The 21,290-nt window shown below is 40.0% G+C and overlaps 1 protein-coding gene across 3 annotated transcripts in view; it reads left to right on the forward strand.

Moving 5' to 3' along the window:
* The window catches only part of FILIP1 (filamin A interacting protein 1), a 108,177-nt gene that overhangs the window by 12,409 nt on the left and 74,478 nt on the right, over positions 1–21,290 (forward strand). For 2 of the 3 annotated variants that reach the window (XM_008631241.2, XM_017731069.1), the window contains exon 2: positions 15,976–16,114. The exons of the other annotated variant lie outside the window; for it this stretch is intronic. The gene's annotated coding sequence lies outside the window, so the exon portion shown is untranslated. The remainder of the gene's footprint in view (positions 1–15,975; positions 16,115–21,290) is intronic. 3 annotated transcript variants of the gene reach the window in all.

Genomic DNA, 21,290 nt, shown 5'->3' on the forward strand with positions numbered 1-21,290 from the left:
GCTGCTATTCCTTTAATATTTTTGCTGACAGCTACAGCTGACAGATAACATTTCAGTTCACCCCAACATCAACTGTGTCTCAAGGCTCCCTTAGGCTGGAAACGCTGCCTTCCTTGTGGCTTTGCCTGCATCACAGTGCAACGCTGCAAGTGTGCAGTTGTGCACTTGTCACTTGTAATGGAGCAGCAGACACAGGGCTGCAGTCAGGTCGTGTGCTGGGGGAGCACATCAGCCATCTCTCATCTGTGAATTGTGCAGCAACAACTCCTTTCCCTTCATCCCCTCTCCCACGTCCTAAAAAACCAGGAACTAGAGCCTGGGAATAAAAATAATTTTGCATATGTAGCTCTGCAGTATGTCAACTGGTATTTTACATTTTACGTTAATTGTCACTTTATATTTTTGTTTTAGTTATACTTGTTACCATAGATGATATAGAAATTATTTTATCCATCTTAATGTATAATCCCTGAGCAAACAGGCTAAGATTTCTTGGTCCATATAAGTTTCCAGATCATAGTCAATCACTCAGTAATACTGTGGTGATTCACCCACAAAAGGAACTTCTCACAAATGCAGGACTGTTTTCCTCCCCAAGAGAAAACAAGAACATTTACAGTGCTCCCAGTTCTGTCCTTGAACATCCATATCTGTAAGAAAGAAGCAGCTGGAGGATAGGTTTCAAAAGCAGTTGACATGTAAGAGAAAGACACAAGGACAAGTGAGAAGGAGGCATTGCTCAGTTAGTCCTTCAGAGGAATTCTCAGGAAAATTAATTATGTCTGTACTTTTTTGATTGATGACTGAATTAAAAAATAAAAACAAATAAATGTTTTGCTATGTTTTTTGGGAGGTTTTTTTCAGGATTTGTGGTGAGATCCATTAGCTTTTGTTTAGATTAAATATTTTGCTAGACTTTAAAAGACTGCTTTTATTATGGGGTACATCTATCAAAATTTAAAGAACAGGAAGAAAAGTGGGAGTTTGGAACCATCAAAAAAACCCATGAAAACAACCCAGAAAGAAAAAGTTTAGAGTACTTTTTTGCTACAGTATAGACATTAAAACACCTCCAAGGAAAATATTTTTGACTGTTTCACTCTTTGCAGAAAAAAGTCAACTTTGTATGAAATATTTAAATATTCACTGGAGCAAGAGCTAACACTTGGGAAGACCCAAAGCTACGTGAAAAGTGATAGAGTTGGTTTACTCCCTGTGACTCAAAATTCACACATTTTTATTCAAATACCCATTTTTTAATCTTGCACACAATTTGGAAAACAGTTTCTGTATTGTAAGAACTTAAGACGCTACTGGGCTTTGATAGAAAATTGGGACTTTTGTGAAAAAAAGGCAGAGAAATAATTTTCTTAAAATTTTTCTACTTCCCTCCCATAGTACCTCTGACTTCCTGTGATCTTAGTGTGGGGAAAAACATTTCAGAGTCAGAAATAGGAACTGTTTCTGCAGTTCATATATTCCATTTTAATTTCTTTTTTCTTTTAAATTTTATACTGAATTTGACCCAAATCTGCTTCAGAGTGCTCAAACCCATTCTTTTAGGCAGAATGAATTGATTACTAGAAGAAATTGCCCAGCATAATTTCAAATGCAGCCTCTAATCAGACTGTTCTGCTTCCAGTTCCCCTGTGGTGGGAATCCACAAAAGGCAAGCAGCAGGATGGTTGCATAGCTGTAACACCAGGGGCTGAGAAAAGCGCATCCTTGAGCCTTTAGAGGTAGTGTGAAGGTGTCCTAACCCTTCTCTAGAGCCCATGGGGCCAGATTTATGGCTGGAGAATATTAGTATTAACCTCATATTCCCATTTCTCTGCAGAGAGAGAACCTAAGCAAGCACAAAGCCGTCACTGGAAAACATATCTACCAATACAAAGAAATAATACAGTGTCACTATACTATGAAGAAAGCAGCGAACCTCAGTTTTCTGTGCCAGGTGATGGTGTTAAATTATGTAGTCTTTGACAGTTCAGTAAATACCTAGTGTACATACTGTTGTGTTATACTGGATTTATTTTGTCTTCTTTGGAGCAACTCCCCTTCCACAGGTTTCTCAAGGATGGTAAAACTTCTCAATTCTGTCCTGCAGTTCAGTGGAATCAACTGGATTCTAACTCTGACGAGTGGCATTTCATCTGTGTAACTCCTCAAATTAAAACACTTTCTTTGGGGAAACAAGCCTGCCTGAAAAAGCTTGCATTAAAACTCCACTGTAGTTAATAGGTCAAAATTCCCAAGGACATTGCACAAAAGTCTGGCAGTGTCGGACTGGTTCATCTTATAAGTGCTGCCATAGAGCATTGTAGGCAGGAAAGCACAAATTGCAGACGTTATGTTATTTTCACATATTTTTTGAGTGCTGCCAAAATAGGCATAATTTGCAGATAAAATAAAGAAGAAAACTTAGAAAGTTCGTCTGAAATAATAATAAGGAATATTTAGAAATTTCTTAGGGCATGTCTGAAAATGTGCTGTGTATGTCATTTCACAGATCATGATCATGTCCCTTTTCATGTATTCTCTAAGAAACCACAAAATACACCAAGAATAAGACAGTGGAAGTCAGAACAGACACCACTTCTGATGTTTTACTTACAAACAAAAATATATTAATTTATTTAATGAAACTTCCGGTTTTATTTTTAGCATCTTTAAAAATGCTCCTTTTAGAACACAGAAGGGAGGGAATGGATTTGTTGATGAACATTCTTATCAACATTAGGTACATCTTGAGTCTCTTCAGTAGCTTTCTCTTTTCTTTGTAAGTCCTTCCTTAAAATCAAGAAAAAACTGTTAGAAATCAATATGTTCCATCTAGATACTTTTGCGCAGCAGACAGATTTCTCTTACCTAGACAATAACCTGAAACTCTGTTAATGGTGGCATTTGATGTATTTCTCTTATTCTCAAGTTTTGCTGTATTATTGATAAATATAGCTAATCAACTGGGAATTTGAAACAGATGAAAATGTGAAGTATAAATGTAAGCAGATACTAAATGCTATATCAAAACACTGTAATATAACTTAGGTATAACAACTGATTTACAAATGAAATGTTAGGCTGGAATATAGAAGAGAACACATACTGCACAGCAAGCTGATAACAAAGCCCTATCTAAGTTTGCCTGACATTTTTCATTAAAAATCTAGACGTGTATGAAGCCCAATTGTTTACAGCTTTGCCAAACTTCAGTTGTTCAGGCTGGATGTCTGGCTGAGTCTGAATTGTTTTTGGAAGTTTCAACTAGAATGCTTTGAGCATTTCCAAGAATTAGTTGAGAGAAAATTCTTGTTTGCCCATGTGAAAACAATCCCATAACCATTTTGCTGAAGAGCTTTAATGTCTCCATGTTCCAGAGTGATCTACTGAGATTCAGCCAGGAAACTACTCTGTGGCAGCAAGCTGACTTTTGCCATTCCTGTGAAAATTATGCTGGGCTAAGAGCCACTGAACAAAGCATTTCACCAAGGATACCTTAGTGATACCAAAGATACCTGGTAGAGATTTGTAACTAACGTCTCAGAATAGCCCACACATGCTAAAAGCTGTCCCAGTTCTTCACCTATTGCAGCTGACTCAGGCACGTGCCATTTCCAGAGAGCACCTCCACCTCACAGTTACTGGGTTAAGTAACACTCTTCCCACAGTTACTTCTTCATCTGGTGCTACAGCCTACAGCACAAAAAAATGAGATGAAAGCTCTTCTTTTTTCTGTTTCAGCAATACTTACTCAGCAGAGCCTATGCCATGGTGCAAAAGACGTGTGGATAGCATGATTGCTCCTGCTGCTAGGGAGGGTCACTGGTGAGGAATAGCATGGTGACAAGCCCTTTTGTGATACCTTCGTACCTGTCTGTCAGGATTTCTTTGCCAGTAATAAATATTGGCCATCACCTTTTCTGTGGGATAGAAACATTTCCTTTGGGAAGACAGAGAATAATCAACAATCACACTGACACTTTGCGAGTGTAAATATGCTTTTATTAGGAATTTATCTCAATCTTCAGCTAATTCACATTTGGAATCAGAATTATCCCAGTTTGTTTCTTTCTGTGGTGTGAGATTTGTGCCGTTGCACGGTTTAGCATTCATCATTGCCTGACAGGCAAGTTGGACTTTTCTCTGTGTCCCAGCATCCACCTCAGCTCATCTTCCAGCAGTGAGCTTTGGAAGTGTTCAGTCTCCAATCCATCTCTAATAGCTGCAACTCTCCAGCTTCACCCATCTGCATGGCACCACCCTTCCCTGCAAAGCTGTCTTCTTAGTTCTTCCCTTTGGATTTGGGCACAGGGCAGGCTCCTAAGGCAATTTGTTCAACCTGCTTTATTCTTGTAGAAGCAGCTACAGCAACTGCTGTTCCCATATTTTTACCACGCTCACAGTTCCTCTTCTCCCTGCTGCACTCCCCCAGGAATTCATTCCATCTGACTGTGCCATCTGTCTCAGTGTTTCTCACTTGCTTGCCCTCCTCTCCAAAGTCAGGGCTTTGCAGTTCCCCTGCAATTCTGTAAAGCAAAAATCTGTGTTTACACTTCTCACAGTTTGAAAGCCATACAGAAACAAAAATATGTGAGTGACACTAGACAGTGCCGGTGCTGGTTCTCTGACCCTCAGTCCTGTTGTCACTGCCTGGTCATACCTACATTTTTAAGCATAGACTTCAAAACAGGTTGATACCTATGTTCAGACTGCCAAACTCTGCCTGGGCCAATCCCCAGGCAGGGCTAACTCCTGAACCATTCTAGGAAGACCACTGTTTAGCTCATGTCAAACTTTTGACCAAGCCCTGGCACTGCTTAATCTCCTAGTTTAGACATAATCCTCATGTCATACTCATCTGAGCACACCAAGTGCCTGGGATCATCTGAACAATCACATAAAATATTTCTGCATTATAAAGATATACTTTATTATTATTGAATCAGACTTCTCCACAATTACAGCTAGACTGACTCTTTTCCAAGCATATTTTGAACTTCTAAGACTGGAAAATTCTAGCATTGGAAAACATTTTGTGACATGTTTAAACTGATTTTTTGAGTTAGTTCCTTATGCATTATTTTAGTATATCTCCTCTGCATCTTTTTTTACCATCTACTTTCCTTTTCTCTTTTCTTTAGATGAGTAAAAAGGAAAAACAACACAGACAATTTTAATAAAGCTCAGGGATCAGTGTTTCCACCTGAACTATCTTAATTAATGAGCACAGCAGATGATACTTCAGTCAGATGAGTCAAAGCTAATAATACCTCATTGGGTCTTCTTAGTTCCTTATGGACAAACAGTGCTTAGAGCTACAGGCACAATTGTGCACACGATTTCACAGGACTATCTCCTTTTCAAAAGGCAACATGTAAGCAAGGAAAAAAAAGCCAGTAAAAAAAGTTAATTTTAACCATATGTGGTTTTGGAGGACTGTTTTTTATTGGACAACAGTTCAATGAGTAAGACAAAAAACTCATACAGGCAATTCTAAGCTCCGTCAGAAAAAAAATTCCCAAAACTTAATACATCAACAGCTAAACTGTAAACAGTCAACAAACCAACCAGAAACTCAAAGAACCACTTTGAGCCCTTGGCTTCAGCAGATGGAGCACACAACTCTTACATTGTGGGAATATCAGCCTTGCAGGGCCTTCTACACTGCTCCATGCAGAAGTAGAGCATTGGAATTTGCAGCTCGTGAGGACTGGATGAATTCCTTGGCCTTCCTCTCCTGTGAAAGTCTGTGATGGTGCCTTAGAGCTCTGGTTCACTCCTGTGAGTGAAGCAGAACCTCAGAGGCAACTCCATCCTGAAATGATAGTGTGAAGTAAAAATGACCACCCATTTTCTTCTATAAGTTTTCAATGCCCTGTGTTCAATGCATGTTTTGTTAAAATTTGAAAATCACAGTTTTAGAGTAAACCAACAGACTTTCATCTGCCAACATGCCTGTCCAAATCCTTTTCCAAGAGCTGATGAAATGATCTGACGTAAAGCAGAGCAGAGGCTGCATTCTTTACAGAGCTTTGAGTGATGCGTATTTTATCAACCCATCCATAAGAAACGGATTCCTGAACAAAATGGCTAAGTGAAAAAAGAGATAATTTTACAAATACCCTTAAATGGAATTTTAGTTGTGACATGCACCGTGAACATTGCTAATGATTTCAGATATAAGATTGTTCTGCAATTAAGAAGCAACTCAATGCACTTTTAAATTGTAGCTCTGCAAACATAATTATTGTTTCCATTACTATTATCTTAATTAGTCTTTTTTGGCTTTACAAAAATTTGGATACAGATAGTTTAAAAACTTGCAGCTCCAGCGCTAATTCAGCTGAACAGTTTCTGTGGAACAACTGCTACATCAATAAATACCTAAATATACATAAGATTAAGATCCTTCCTCTCCAAGACATTTCACCTTTAATTTTAGGTGCTTGAGGCATTACTGAAAGCTTAAAAATGTTATTGAAAAAGTGCTGTGACATCTGAGCTATGGCATGCAATTCGTTCACATGCTCAGCAACAAGCAACGTGCTCTGCCCTTCTTTTCTGTTTCGTGGGAAGAGTTGCTTTTGGATTTCATTTAAGGGTGAGGCAAGTACTTCTGAGATAACGTTTTGTAGTTCCCTGCTGCTCTGTTCTTATTTGCAGGCCCATTAGTTACTGTTTTGCAAGAATAGCTTTCACACTTGAACTGCTTAGTAATAGCAACAAATTTTTGTGGTTTAAGACTAACATAAGTCAGCTCCAGACACCTGCCAGGAGGTATTATAATTTTTTGTGTACCTCAGCTCAGGATACGGTTGGCTTTTGTTGTTGTAGGGTATGAATTACAGTTTTGCTTCTAAAAATACAAGTCTTTTGTATTTGAACAAAACAGTTCAATAAACTATCCTTGCTGAGATAACAGTATGTTTTTCACATCATAACTACAGTGGGACAAAGAAGCCTGCTTTCAAGGGTGCCAGCCAAGCCATAGTAATTTAAAATAGCTGAGCATCAAGTCCTTCGGTTTTAGTCCATGTCCTGTCATAAGCAATCAGATGAAGAGAGAGAAGTTTACTAAATTGGTAGTAAGCCACCACTGGTTTTCCCAAAGTGAGGTTTAAGGCTTCTCAGTGCAAGCCCCTGAAATTCAGTCAACTGCAAGGAACTGCACAGCATAATTAGTGGCAGCTGGGGACTGCATTTGCACTCCTCTCTGGGCAAGCAAACAAACCAACCAACCAACACACGAACCAGCAGCTGAAAACTGCCAGCAGGGGAAAGCAAGTGCATGGCAAGGATTTGAAGCTTCCCCTGAGTACTCTTTCTGTCTCCAGCTATTTTCAGTTCAAGAGATTGCTCTAACCCAATGTGGGTTTTTTGTGTAGTAACCATGAGTGAGTATTTCTGCCAAGAATGTCTCTTCCCAAGTCATGTTAACTTCTGCATCCATGGAGAAGGCATTCCTCAGTTCTGCTGTTCAGTGTGTGAAGAACCATCCCGTTCTGTTTGGTGGTGGACACTGCTTCAAAGCCCATGTAAAGCAACAATAACCAGCAAAAGAGTGCAGGTGCCAGAACATGACAGGAGCATAGACAAGTTTTTTACTAGAACTCTATGGGTTTGAAAGATGTCAGCATCACTCACCTTTCTGGCTCCCTTCCCAGACACAACAAGGATGGAAGGCAGGCAGTGCCAGAGCCCTGCAGAGCTCAGCTCCTTAAGCTGTGGATGAAGAAGGAAAGGCAAAGGCAAATGCTCTCTGGCTGCTGCAATGCACAGAAATTATCTGATAGCTGAGAGATCCTTGAGAACAGATTTGTCTTCACTCCACAGGAAGTGAATAAAAAAACTGCACATGAAATTGTTGTCCAGGGCTCTAAACCTAGACTTAGTACCATACACTTTCTGACCATCCTTACACTGTTTCTCACTAATATTTCAAATGGAGCACAGAAACTAGCAGTCCTTACAGAGCTCTACTATACTTTAACCAGTCACAACATGGACTTAAAACCTACAGTGCTGGAGATACCTTGGTGAAGCTATCTCTTGTTTCTGACAAACAAGCATGAACAAAATAATGTGGCCCATGAGGATTGTATCAGAATTTCTCAGAATTAATAATGTGTGAATCCAGAATCTAGTGTCAGACAGTATATAGCTTTTTCTTTTGAACATAGACAGAGTTTTCTCTTAAAATTAGCAAGGATATTTTCCCCCTGTAAGACAAAATATTTCAGAACATCAGTCCTGAAAATTCATCAGTCTTCATTAACTCATGACCAATTTCTGAAAGTTTCACAAAGAGTTCAAAGTATGTGGACAGTTTCTGTTCAAATCAAGAACTAATTTTGCTTGAGACAAAAGTAGCAGTTTAAGGAGGAAACAAGGCTGTTTTGATGTATATGTGTTATGTGGACTGCTGAGGCAAATCACTTGAAAAATGCGTATCTCTTCTGATTAAATCCTTAATCGTATATACTGGTGTCATGGTTTAATCCCAGCTGGCAACTCAGCCCCACACAGCCACTCAATCCCTCCCCCCAGTGGGACTGGGGAGAGAATCAGAAGAGTAAAAGTGAGGAAATTTGCGGGTTGAGATAGAGAGAGTTTTACAGGTAAAGCAAAAGCTGCACATGCAAGGAAGGCAAAACAAGGAATTCATCCTCCACTTCCCATGGGCAGGCAGGTGTTCAGCCATCCCTAGGAGAGCAGGGCCCCATCACGGGTAACAGTTACTTGAGAAGACAAACACCATCACTCCAAATGTCCCCCTTTTACTTCTTCCTCCCCCAGCTTTATATACTGAATGCGACACCATATGGTATGGAGTGTCCATTTGGTCAGCTGGGGTCACCTGTCCCTCCCAAGTCCTTGTGCCCCAGCCTCCTCACTGATGGGGTGGGGTGGGGTGGGGTGAGGAGCAGAAAAGGCCTTGACTCTGTCCATGTTCTGCTCAAGAGTAAGGAAAACCTCCCTGGGTTATCCGCCCTGATTCCAGCACAAATCCAAAACACAGCCCCTTACCAGCTACTGTGAAGAACAGTACCTCTGTCCCAGCCAAAACCAGCACAAATGGGAATAGGAACAGAGGCTATGATGAAAATCACCAGCATTGTCAGAGTCAAAAGTGAAACTGTGATTGTTTACTTGAGAGAAGAAAGTGTAAAGAGGCATGAAGGAAGGATGTTGAGTAAGAAGAGGCTAGAGAAGTTGTTCCTTCACAACACAAGTGAATGTGCAATCCAAGTGAATATGGTAAAAAAAACCCCTTAAAATGAAGAAATTCATGCAAAGTTATGGAGACAAACAAATATGTAAATGGGCTCTTGATTTTCACCACCTTTGATTAAAGTCAGAAACTTAGAATGTTTTCAAAAGAATATGGATATAAGATAGGAAAATATTTTAGAAGTCAGTAATTCAGGTCCTAAGCCATCCATTAACTGATGACAATGGAGACATGTTTTCCATTCTTCTGGATCCTTTCTTCCTGAGTATATAATGCTGAATGTTGAGACCTGAATTCAGCATTGCTCACAAGAAACTGAACAACAGGTGAGAGATTTTAAACTAATTTTTAATGCTGGCTAAAACAGTGAACTAATAAAACCAGGAAACCCCAAGCCATCTTAGGTGAGAGTAGAGTGAATCAGAATTTTATCTTATTAAGTATCCTAAGATATGATATTATAGTAATTTTGGGGCATCTTTGTAGTAAAATTTGCCTTCACGGTGCTAGTATAATTTATATGAAGATAGCATGCTGGCATTTTCATCAAAATTTCAAGTAGGAGCTACAGGAAAGTGAAAATATGTGTAGTACTATCATGGCTATAGTTTGGTCCTGTTCATGGGGGCTCTCTGTGTGAATGTGTATGAGTGTGCATTTAGAAAGAAGAACTTTTAATAAATGATTAATTTTTAGGTAACCATTTTACTGCTTTTGGTGGAAGTAGATTTTTACAAACTATTTTTTTTACCCAAGAAATTTTCTGCTTTGTAGAAGTTCATGGGTTTTTACTTCAAGCTCAGCATAAGAAACCTTTTAAGCATGAAAAAAAATGAAGTATCTCCAAAACCAGACGGCTCTGTTTTTAAAAAAATCTTTCCTCTCACGTGTTCAACCCATGCTATGACCAACATAAATTAGAAACAATCATAATTCTGTTCCTTTGGCTATATCTTTTGGATACCCTCCAACATAAAATGCATTAGCACAAAAATGTTCTTGTCCTTAATTAATTTATAGCTTAGAGCAGAATACCATAAATAACAGTTGAACTTCAGCTGCAAAGGTTTTAAAGCCATGGATAAAATATTTTATAAAAACTGTAATAAACCTTAAACAGTTCTAGATGACAAGTAGAACTAATTATCAATAATCTTAGGAATTTCAGTGGTGGACAACGAAATACAAAAGATGTTTATTTTGTAATATATTTGGGTTCTATTGAATTTATTGTCGTTGTGGGAGAGAAAATGATTTAAGTTTTATCCGTACCCTGAAGAAATACACTTACTAAACTGAACTATTTGGCTAGAGTTTTTTGTTTGGTTTGGTTTGGTTTGATTTGTTTTTAAATAGCTTGAACCGTATAAAGTATGCTGGCATATCTTGTTTTGAAGCATGCATGGTTGAAGTGTACAGAATCTGCATGATATATGGGAACACAGGACTGGAAAGGATCTAATGGGTGATCAAATTTATTGTTATAATATTTCAGGAATCATGTTTTATAATCCCCTTCATAAACTTATCAAGTTCCACTGTGAGTGCATTTAGGATTTTTGCTGCTGTTTCTCCAACTGGAAAATTGCTCCCAAATCTCATTGCTCCCTGTGAGAACCTGTTTTTGGTTTCTAGCATAGGTTAAATTCTGGCTGATCTGTGCCACTGCGTTCTGTTGCCAACATTGTCATTTAATTGAAATGGCTCTCCCATCTCCCTGATGTTTGCCTCTCTGATATATTTATACACAGCAACTGGATCCCTTAACAGACTTTATTTTGCCAAGTTAAACAAGCCAAGCTCTTCATTCTGTCTTCTCATATGATAGGCTCTCGATTACCCTGATCATCCCAGAAGTCCATCTTTGTACCTGAACAAGTCTGAGGTAATGTGCTACAAATGACAAGGTACAACAGTCTTGTATAATAGAGTAATAAAAGAAACCATAGCAAACAGAGTAATAATTTCAGGCTTGCAAGCATGTGCTGTGCCAAATATTTAGGAGGTTGAGTGAAGGTTTTGAAATCTTCTAAGGGGATCTTTATTAGAAATAATGTGGGGTTTTCTCTCCAAGTTGTTGATTGAAATCACAGTATGAAAGGTTTTAGGGTTTCAACCATAAGCTGGGAAATAAATGAAAATTATTTGGTTGGGATCCTCAGCCACCATTGCATGAAGTTGGTTAGATTTGTGACAGTAATCATTGAAGAAATGAGTCTGGCATTTTGAAAGTTTGTTTGACAATTATTGACTGGGAATATTCCTATGAACACTGTAAAATATGTGATGAACCTTTCCTGGAGAAGCAACAATTGCATTCACATGTTACCCTGAAGAAATTTCAGTTATCAAGTTCAGAGGGTTGGTTCCCTGGAGCTGTATCTGCACAGTGCTCCTGTTGGTGTGAGCCAACAGAAAGCAAAAAGAATGTGGGTACAACTGATCTCACCACCTCCCAGGCCACAGAGAAAAGGATGTTTGGTCAAATCCACTATCCCCTGGTCTCTTGTACCATAGCTTCTTGGAAAACTCCAGGAAACTCCTGTCTGCCAGCTGTTAAGACTGTGACAGCAACCTTTTTTTGGCTGTTTGACTTCTAATTCTTATTGAGTTGATAGTTTAATCAAGTTTCAAAGGGAGCTTCAGAGAGAAACTTTTTTCCAGTCATGCTGAGCCTGACATCCCAGTGCTTGGGATCAGGATCACTGGAGTAGGATGTCTCTGTAAGTGTAAAGGAGAGATACTGGGGGAGCATTTGTTTTTCTATAGTCCTTCTTTTCTCAGGAATAAACATGCTGATTTCTTTTTCAGACTTTTTCTGCCCTGTGGCAGAAAGCAAAAAAGCTTTTGTAATATACTATAGGAAAAGGGAAGCACAAATTTAATTTACTACATGCACATATGAAGATCGATGAAAATGAAAAGCTTTTAAAATACAAGCAATTTCTTGAACAAGAGCAAAGGAGAATCCCAACCCTGAACACAAGCAGTTAAGTAGGCAATTGAGGAAATACATGTCAGGACACTGCAGGTGTGGCTGCTCTCTGAGGATGGGGGTAGGGGGGGCAATCCCCTGGGGACCAGAGACCTGAGGGAGACAGGTGGGGACAGCCCCAGCCCCTGGCATCAGGTACACTCCTGGAGATAAGAGGAGCCTGGGATGGGCTGTGGGCCCACCTTGGTGGCATCCATGGGCGAGCAGGGCAGGGCTGGGTAGTGTGGAGCTGGAGACCAGCTGTGGCAATCCTGGGGCTGGGGCTGATGGCCCCAGGGGGGCTGGTGTGGGGTCCTGGGTCCTTGGGGCACTGACAATACATTAAATGGAACTGTAATTCTAACAAACATTTCTGATGATAGTCAAAGGGCTGATTTGATAGTGGAAGCTGTCGCACACCTCCTGCCCCCATGGTGGCTGGTGGATCCTGGGAAGGAGGTGGCCCTTCATGCATCCTGAAGCCTTGTCCAGTGGTGCTGGTGGGGTGTAGAGTGCTTGACAAAATCAGCTTCATTTTGTGTCCCATTCTGACTAGCTGTGCACAGCCAGATCTTCACAGTAGCCCACCAGACTGTCTATCCAGAAGGACTTGCCCTTTGTTGAACTATTCCCAGTGTGGCCCCTGGGGCTTGGAGCTTGGAGTGAAAAGCAGCTTTGAGAGCTCTTGGGTTTCCCTGGCTTTTCCTTTGAGATTCCTGGGAACAGTGGCTTGTAGATCAATGAGGATAGGGGGACTTTAACTGATCTCTTTCATTAGGGTATCTTGGCAAATGTGCCAAAGAAAACTTCAGCTTTCTGCTAGGTTTCGTTTCCTGATCCCTGCTTCACTGGGGGAGAGGAGCATGTGTATGTGAATGAGGAAGGATGAGAAGCTTTCTCCAAAACAAATCTACAGAGAATCAATGGCTTCTTATTACTCTGCTGAGAGTAACAAACAAAAATTATTCTGTTTAGTGCACATGATAAAACTCTCAACAACTGGGATGCAAAAGGCAGTCCAAGAAGCATCCTGCTTCATCCTTCATCCTGCAAAGGGCTGTGATGTTATTGCAGCCCTGCTAGGTTAAAGTGGCTAGTAATTGCAAAGTCTGCAACCAAAGCTTTGTCTTTCATTAGCCTAACATGGGGTTTAGGAGCATTTTGATGCACCTGTGTGATGTCTGTGTGTGAAATACCAGCTTTATTCAACTCAGCAGCAAAATCCCACGGGCTTTTTAGTACAACACACTGTTGTATAATGGAGAATATTTTAACTAATAAGATATCACTATATTCATCTTGACCCTTTCTTTTGCTCACCATATTTACTGTGGCACCACTTAGTTAATATTAAGAAGACATGTATAGGCATAAATATTATCTTGAGATATTTTAATGTTTAATGAAGAAAAAGGTTTTCCAAAGAATATACCCCATCTACCTTATCCTGCTGCTTGGCCAGGTATCAGAGGATGGAAATTACTTAAGTCCTATCAGTGTTCCAGGATGTCTCTTCTTGGGAAGATATAGGTGCAGTTACTACACTTGTAAAATTATTTTAAAACAATCAACAGTGGAAGGAAAGTACCCTTAGGGGCCTATTTTTATACAATGTCTTCTGTGAACAAGGTTTCTGCGAATTGTGAATAATGCCACTTTTCTGCTTACAGAACATCAGATTTCAATCTCATTTAGGCTGATGGAAATCCAGAGTAACATCTTTAAACTCTGAAGAGTAAAGGCAAATGAAGTCAGAATTTGACCTACTAAGCCTTGGTCCATCCCTTTTGCATCTTAATAATTAGTATGCACTAGTTGACAGCAAACTCTTCTTTGTTTCCTACATTGTGTAAATTGCACTGAAAATTCAGCTCTTCATTGTGAAACATGACTCATTTTCTTTTTTCAGATCTAGATAGTTGCACATTAACCTTTAAAGGCAGTAGTCCTGATCCTTCCTCCATTCAAATTAATGAGAAAACTGTCACTGAATTTTTTTGAAGGATAAACTTTTCAGAGGGCAAAGAATTAACTGCTGTAAATCCCATGTGCCTCATACAAGTTATCTCTATTTTGCTTCTTGTAAATTGTCATGAGAGATGTGATTCAGGGCTTGTGGGTATAACAGCATGTTAACCTGAATTCTTGCACATATAGGAAAAGTTTTCTGCTATTCATAAATAAATAAATAGATGGGTAAGTGCTCAATCTTTTCCAAGAAGTAGTTGCTCAAGACTGAAGTTCCCTAAGCAAATTTTCTAGAAAACGAAAATATTTATCAATAAAATAACCTTCATGTAAAGCTAAGTTTTCCTTAATATGTATGCACCAATTTAACTGTGTTAGAGCTGGTTAAGATTTCATTACTGTATCTCTCCTTATATTGTTCATAATCCAATAGATCTTGTTCTTTCCATTCAGGACAAGGAAAAAAAAAGATACAAATACGAAGTTGATACTTACTATTTTGCAAGAATTCACATACAGTTTGTTAAGAAATAAGGAGCAAATGGTTAATACACAGTTCTGACTGCTATTAACTTAGATACTGCAGTAGTCCTGCTTTGTTCCTTAAATGGTAATGTTCCTTGTATGACTATATTGTTATTAGAATTATATAAATTATTTAAATATCAGTCAGTTTGTAGAGTTGAACAAAATTGTTGCTGTTTTTTTTAAAAAGATCACAGCTTCCCAGAACACCATGGTCTGCTTGCCCAGGAAAGACCTCCATGGTCTCACGGCCCTCAGAAACTCTGTGGCCCCACCAGTCCTGCCACTGAGCCTGCCTGGACACAGCACTGCCCAGACCCACTGGCTATGATGTTTCCATGCCAGCTGTCTTTGGAGTGTGCTTCACCTGCAAAACTTTGTTTATGCCGTAACCATGCTGCTCAGTCAAGAGGGTCAGGGCAGAATTCAGGGAATCCACAATTCTGTTTGTTTATGCAAACTAATCAAATGCAAGAATGAGCTTTTATCAACATGAGACCCTGCCTCCCTCCAGTGTGATGGCTCTGATCCCCATATGCCCTGTAACATCCCCAGCTCTCCTGGCACAAAGCTCCTAGTTCCCTGCATGTCTTCTGTACCTCCATACAATTTGGAGTTGTCACCATGTTCCCAGCCTTCCTTTGTTTGCTTTGTGGGCTGTGAAAGAAACCAGTCTGCATCTCTTGCTGTGCTGCAGGTTGGCCAGCTCGGCCAGCCACAGGAGTCCTGTGTTCCCACTGAGCAGACAGAACTCTGCAGAGTGCCTGCAGTGTCATTAATACTCTGCTGTCATTTCACCATGTCGTGTCATTGCACTGCACATATTCTGCAGAACTGCTTGACTCAATGAGGAACCCAGCACATCACCTACCAGCTTTTTCCTTCCCTCATTATGGATGCTTTTTTTGGGATGGAGGGGGTTTCTTGGTGTTGATTGCCAAATTACGGCAGAAAGCTGTGACTTGTGATAGCAGCTCTTTGGAGGCAAAGGGAGTGTGAGGTTTCACCACCTGGTTGGTGTACTGGATCATAGCTGCAAATGCCTCACCTCGTGTATTCTGGATTCTTCAGGCCACTGTGCACTGTCATGGCTTTGGAAACACATGGATAAAGACAATGGGAGTCTCTAAATAAAAAATATAAGTATTTTCAAGCCACTTGAAATCTGGAATCCTGTGTTTTCTAGCTGGCCTGCTGGCTAGCTGGCAGACAAGCAGAACATGCTGCTTCTCTCTTTGTCCTGGTGTGCGGCCCCTGAGCCTTATCTTTTCTCTAGGGAGCAGCAGGGACCCCAGTCAGCCTCAGGGGAGCAGCAGAGCGATGGCACAGGGACATCTCTACCCTCGACTCCCTCCTCGCCCCTCCGGACCTAGCTTCTAGCGAAGCCCCTGCCCTGGAAGCATCCCTCGACACAGGTATTACTGCACACCATGGGCTGTTCTGCCGACAAGCAGGAGCTCCCAGGTGGAGCCACACTCCTAAATAAATAACATTCAGGACATGATGTTGCAATAGCATGGCTGGAAAGCAATCCTGAGCTTTCTGCAGATGTCAGCTCCAGGAGGCAACCAAAAGGACTTATTTCAAAACATGAAAATGTGAACATGAAAACCAAAAGTTTTTCAAAGGCTCATCTGAACTGCAGAGCTGTTAAAGCCCTTGGGGACTGTCGAGGATTCCCAAGGACATCCTGAATGCACATAATTTTCTCTGAATTTTTTTGCATAATAAGTTAAAAATAAGCATCCTGAGGTAAGGACTTAGTGTAACAAGGAACTCTGCAGCAGGCACCATGGAATTCTATGACCATATTGCATGTCTCACATTAATCATCTTGGATTTTTCCTGTCTTTTAAAAGCCCCATTGCTAGTATCACATTGGTTATACAGGATTCTTTATTTCCAGTTTTAAAGTTCTTCAAGGTGCTAGAACATACTTTGAAACTGTGAAACCAGCTCAAAAACTGGAAGGCAAATACTAAATGATTTTATAAAAATTTCACAACTTTAAGCCAAATATCATATCATATTTTTAAACGTCTGAGTCATTTGGAAAGCTTGGGACTGTCTGTATTAATTATGGCCCCAGAAGATCTGTCCCAACAGTCAGAAAGCAACTCCATTTGAAGTCAAGGACTGCAAACACAATCTTCCTGGAACTGAAAGTTGTACATTGTGCAATTTTTATGGCTTGTATAGCTTTTCTATTTTTAGTTGTTTCAAACCTGCAATACATCATATAATCCTCCTTAAATTGTCATTCATATGCTAATTGACATTAACTTGGCATAAGTTACTTGCTTTCTTAAATTTATATAGTTACTGTCAATGTTATGCAAACAAAACTTTTCTCTGATATAAAGTTGATGTGAGTACAAACTGGTAATGATGTGTTTCTAGTTATGGACTTCAAAACAATTAACAAAAAAAAAAATTACTCCCCCCCTCCAGTATTTTCTTTCTTTCTTTTAAAAATATGCATGTGTTATGAAGTCCCATAACTGTTGCATTATTTCAGCAAACCATTTATTTAATATTTGCCTTTATAGATATTTAGAAACGTTTCTCTGAGGTTTGAGCAAGACTAATAGAATTGCACTTCTCAGCTTTTTTGAATATACAAAGAGAAGAACAATTTTTTGGGTTTATTTCCTTTATAGAAATGCATCATCAAGGTGTAAGAGATCAGTCAGTAACAAGTATTTACACAGAGTTCCCCAGCTTTGTTCTTGCTTACTTGAATGGTAATGTCATGTATTTGGCTACCTGCAGAAATCCTTTGTGAGACCTTGTGTTGCACCCCAGCTGAGCAGAGGACAAGGGACTTGCCACACCTGTCCATGACTTTTGTACCATAAGTCTAAGTGTTGAGTTCTCCCAATATTTTTATTTTCTAGGCTTTCCTATCGCTTTAACTGTAATCCTTTGTCTTTGACACATATGCTTATTTCAACAAGTCCAAGGTGTGTCGAATCCTTGGTGTTCCGCAGGCTATGGCCAGGTGAATTCTAGTGCCTGGAAATCTGGTGCTGCAGCCAAGTCATTCCACAACACTGGGATGTGCTGCTGAGCACTTTTTCATGCAGGCTTTTGTTTTTCTTGATGGCAAAAAGTAATAACAGTACCAGTAAGTACAATCAGAATAAAGATTTTTTGCAAGCCTGACAGATACCTTAGGTTGAGCCCATGGCCATCTGCTAGCTGTGCAGAGTTTCTCTAAGTTCTATGGCCATTTCATATCAGGGTGGTTTTGCAGGCCTAGAATCAACTGACAAACTGCTGACTGATTTTTTAATTTTTTGGTTTTAAATTTATGTAGGGTTTTTTTTGCAGTCAGTGGTGTTGCGCAGGATGAATTGAAAAGATTTAGTAGAATACCATGTTTTTGAATTTATTTTGATTAAATGAGTTACACAATTTAATATGGAGGCATAGGGTGTATGTATTCCTCGAATTCAATTTCATTTAGCAGAGTCTTTCAGGCTTAAAGATATATAATATTCTTAATTACTAAAAGTAAGGCAATATTCATTCAACATGAGGCCTTTGTTCTGACTTTTCTGAAAGCATTGGGAAATATTTTCAGTATATATACAGTGGAGGCTCAACTGTTTAGTTTGAGCTTGCTTTTTTGGGACAGCTGTGATTACCAGTTGGCTATTGGATGCTCTGGAGAGCTGCCCTTTAACTTTCATCTGGGCAGGTCTGTAAAAAACTCTCTTACCTCTGAAATTCATGCAGTCTGCATGTGGACAAATGCAGATAAGGAAAAGCTCTTATCTGTGGTCTCTGCAGTGAGTACTAAGGAGCAAGCAGTGGTACTGAAAGCTCACTTAGACACTTTCACTTGGCATAGAAACCTGAGTGAGGTTTATTCTCACTGGTAATTCTCACAGTAAATGAAATGTGAAACAAACAGACGAGAATACTCTCTTACATCTTGTTTCTTATGATAACTAAGTATGGCACCTTTAATATGACAAGAGGTGGATTTGCTTCCTCAAAGGAGGAAAACTGGCTAATCTTCCTTTTCCCAATCACAGCTTGGTCCCAGCAGAGCCAAGATATAACAGAGCTGCCAGCAGCAACAGCACCAGGTCCTTGCCAAGGCACTGGGTCCACCACACAGGAGAAGCAGCCCAAAGTAATTTCTCAATCACCTAAACTTCCTTGAAGGCACATGAAAAATATTTAAGGGAACAAATACGGAATGCTGAGATATTACATAACTGCTGGGTCAGACAGCTTTTCACTAAATAAAGAAGAACAGTGGTGTACTTATATGCTGCTTTCTTACCTGATCTACCAATAATATGCCATCTCTGTATGCCACCTCTCTCCTCTCTCTCTTTTTTTTTTTTTTTTGGATGGTGACCAAAATTTTGACATTATTGTGAAATGTCAAATTGCTCTTTTAAATTTGTATTCCAAGATCCAATGATGCCTTAATATTTAGAGATACCCACCAATTCCCTTCAGCAACACTGAGATCCCCACTGCTTTTGTCATACAGTTCCTCATATGAAATAGGAACTTGAAAATTTTATTATTAATTTTTTTCATATTTTTCATTAATAAAAATTAGTCTCTAGTTTCTCTAACTAAAAGAAAGCTAATGTAGATCCATTTATTATTGCTCTTTCTTAAAGTAGTTGTTTTGTACAATTATGGCCAAATTCCTGCACTCTTTCTCCCAAGAAAAGAGTTTAGCATGAGAGGCTGTGGCTGGAGAATCAAATGAGCTCATTTCCCAGTTAGGGAGCTCAGTAAGGGTCACCTTTTGACTGTTTTCAATGCTTGTTAGAAATACTGGGTTCTCTGCCCCTCTCAGGCAGAAGTATACCTCCAGCAGAGGTCTGATGCCTTCTAGAAAATCCATCCCAACAGCACGAGTCACTTGAGTTCGTGATTTCATTAATACGAAGTTGTCAGGGTTGGTTATAGCAGGGACTGTGAGGGGTGGACGCAGTCCCACAGCCTCTGTCGTGTCCTAAACATTTGCCACCAAGTGTGACACTGTGTCAGATGCTGATAACGAGGTGCCAAATACCTGCTAGTGCCTCCCCACCCATCAGAAAAGTCGGCCTTTGTGATGATGCATTTCTGGATCCAGCCCCAGTTTATCAGTCGGTTCACTGATGTGCCCAAATTAAGGGCACAACCTCTTTAGAGAGACTAGGACTGACTCAGAGGGGCAAAACTGAGACCTCCCAGGGTCAGAATGCAGTGGAATCCTCCAGCCATGTCCTCTTACAGGGAGACTGGAACAACACCATCCTCTACCCAGCACCTTTTACCATGGGAAGAAAATCAGGGGACGCTGTCCCTGATAAAAAGGAGTCATGGTGGGCTTTAGCAGTGGTCACTGGAGCTGCATTACTGAGGAGGACGACAGGCCTGAAGTCCTAACATAGCCTCAGAGAGCTCAGACTCCATTTCAAAGACACTACAGATTATGGATGAGACCTAAGTGACACAAGTGAAATACTTAAAGCTGCTCAGTGTGAATTTATACCAGTGCAGACAATTTTAACTTCACGTAGGCTTGTAAAACACCCACTCCATTTGTTGGAGCTCTTTTTAATATCTTTCCATGGCTCTAAACTGAAATTACTTTCTAAGAAAAGCAGCTGAGGATATTTTACTCTATCCTAGAGGAAAACAAAGAAAATTCAACCCTTTTTTAAAAGTTAAGAAAGGTAGGGTGTTTGGCTAGTTGCAACAAGACAAACACAATTCACTTAGGTTTTATCCCTGGTGAAACTGGATTTTAGACATCACAGACATTAAAGAATCTGGCAGCATGTAATTTTAGTAATGCTAATGCAAGACCAAGCCCATGCAGAGATATTTATTTGCTTCTTCTTTCTCCTTTCCTTCCTTAGTCAAAGTAACTATGCTGTGTTTTCAGCTTAGCCTGAATTTTTGCTCTGAATTAAAAAGCCAGGTGAAGATTTAAGCAGATTAACATTGAAAGGCTGTTAAAATACCCCATCAAAACCAGTTCAACCTGTACATGCAGGATAACTCTTTAACTTCATTCTTTTCGAGTGAAGAAGTTGTTATCTAGGGATTTTGAAACCATGAAATTAGACGAGGCATGCAAATACGGTTTCTAAAAGTGAAAGCTATTAAAGTGGCTGAGGCCGTTCCCAATGCCCAGGTGAGGTATCTGCAGGTTTTTGTGCAGCTCCCTGTCAGCATGAGGCATTGGTATTATTTAAATCAGTTAGGCTGACATTTACTTCTTTACTTTCTTTGCCACAACTTCTGAAGTCAGTGGAAAACCTGCAGGATTACTGGGAAATAATGACAGTCACTGGGCTGGCACTGCCAGGAATGAAGTAAGACTCTCCTTTCCTTTTACCTCTTTGCAAACAGTAATGGCAAGTGAAGGGCAGGGCTTTGAATAATGCAAGGACCATTCTGCAGCCTCACAGAGCTAGTCCCCTTATCAGTGACATGAAGCAGAAGAGCTCAAAATTTGTGCCACCAAGCCCAGCAAAAGCCAGGATAAGCCTGGTGTGAAGTGGGGATGCTGTGCAACCTCTCTCTGCTTCAGCTTCCTCATCTCTTCTCGACTCCTGCTGA

This window comes from Corvus brachyrhynchos, unplaced genomic scaffold, assembly GCF_000691975.1.
Source record: "Corvus brachyrhynchos isolate BGI_N302 unplaced genomic scaffold, ASM69197v1 scaffold234, whole genome shotgun sequence".
In the NCBI taxonomy this organism is placed as follows: Eukaryota; Metazoa; Chordata; class Aves; order Passeriformes; family Corvidae; genus Corvus; species Corvus brachyrhynchos.